Here is a 1,946-nt window from a genome sequence, read left to right on the forward strand (position 1 = left end):
ATACTATTTCATACTAATTAAGCATCTAACACTAAAAACAGAAAACACAACTTCTATACATCCATTAAAAAACTGAAAAACAACATTATATAAAAAAATCCATACTAATTAAACACTAATTATATCCATCTAACATGCATTCATACATATATAATAGTGAAAAAATAATAATCTAAATAATCTAAACTAATTAAACATACAAAATACGTATATACTAATATATACATGCATTAATTCATACATATGTACGTGTGTGTGTGTGTGTTCATCATGCTTGTGTGTGTGTGTGTGTATGGGCTCGGGGAGGGGCGGCGCCCATGGTGGCCGCCGGGGGCGAGGGAGAGGGGTTAGAGGGGAGAGCTCACAGCGGGGCGACAGCGACGGCGAGGCGACGGCCGGGGGCGGTTACGGGCCAGGGCGTGACGCGGGGGCGGCGACGCGCGGACGGCGCGACGGGGACGGGCCCAGGGCGGCGACGGGGACGGGGGCGGCGACGGGGACGGGGGCGGCGACGGCGACGGCCTCGATCGATCAGGGCGCGCGGGCGGTGCTTCAATAGGGAAACAGAGGAAGAAACAGAGGGAGAATGAAATTTTCGCAAGTGTTGTATATATAGGAGAGGCCTTTAGTACCGGTTGGAGCCACCAACCGGTACTAAAGGCTAGTTTTGGCCAGCCCAAGCGGCGGGAAGCGACCCCCTTTAGTACCGCGTGGTGGCACAAACCGGTACTAAAGGCCCCCCCTTTAGTACCGGTTGGTGGTTCCAACCGGTACTAAAGGCCTCGTGCTGCCACCCCAAAGTTTAGTCCCACCTCGCCGGGCGAAGGGCAGCCGCACTGGTTTATAAACCCAGCCGCGGCTACCACTTCGAACTCCTCTATATAGCAGGCTTGTGGGCCTAAACTCTGCGCGCTGCCCTGTGAGTCTGCTGGGCCTTTAAGGCCTGTAATTACACACTTGTGGCCTATCAGGCCCACAGGGCAGCGCCCCAATTTTTTTATAGTTTTTTCTTTTCTGCTTTATTTTCTTCTATTTATTTTTGCGTAGTTTTTTGTATAGTTTTTTCTTTTCTATTATATTTATTTTCTTCTATTTATTTGTGAGTAGTTTTTCATCTAGTTTGCCAAAATTCAACATTTTGAGAGTTCATTTTGTAGTGATTTTCAATTTCACGGTCATTTTGTAAACAATTGAAAAATAGCAAATATATATTTTTTCTTTTCTGCTTTATTTTTTCTTCTTTTTATTTCTGAGTAGTTTTTTCTTTTCTGCTATATTTATTTTCTTCTATTTATTTCTGAGTAGTTTTTTTATATAGTTTTTTTCTTTTCAACTATAGTTTTTCTTCTTCTCTGCTATTTTTTCTTTTCTGCAAAACTTGATGGTCAAAGTCTAGAGTTATAACTTAAAAAAAGAAATGTCGATGTGCAATTAGTTTTTGCCATAACAGAAGAAGTCCGGAGTTGTAATAAGTTATTAAAAATAAAAAAGAGGTGCAATGCTCGTTAATTTGCTTCAAGCCTTTCGGAATAGTGTAAACTGCACTGCGCATAGCTCCGTGCAGTCTACCATATTCCTGAAGGCTTGAAGCTAAGCAACGTGAGCATTGAGCCTCTTCTTCATCGTCTCTAAACTCAGGGCTTATAAACCGCTCCTAATCCCTCTCACTTCGCGAGGTGGGACTAAAAAACAACTTACGTCTAGTTCATCCATGAACCGGTAGTAAAGGTGCTCGTGGGGCCCCAGCCTTACCTGACACAACCTCATTAGTACCGGTTCGTGGTACGAACCGACACTAAATGGTGATGGTGGGGCCATAGCCTGACCGGAGGCTGACACAGCCTCTTTAGTACCGGTTTGTGGCATGAACCGGTACTAAAGGTTCGCCACGAACCGGTGCTATTGATCGCCGCCACGAACTGGCACTAGTGTACACATTAGTGCCG

This window comes from Triticum aestivum, chromosome 4B (genome assembly GCF_018294505.1).
Source record: "Triticum aestivum cultivar Chinese Spring chromosome 4B, IWGSC CS RefSeq v2.1, whole genome shotgun sequence".
In the NCBI taxonomy this organism is placed as follows: Eukaryota; Viridiplantae; Streptophyta; class Magnoliopsida; order Poales; family Poaceae; genus Triticum; species Triticum aestivum.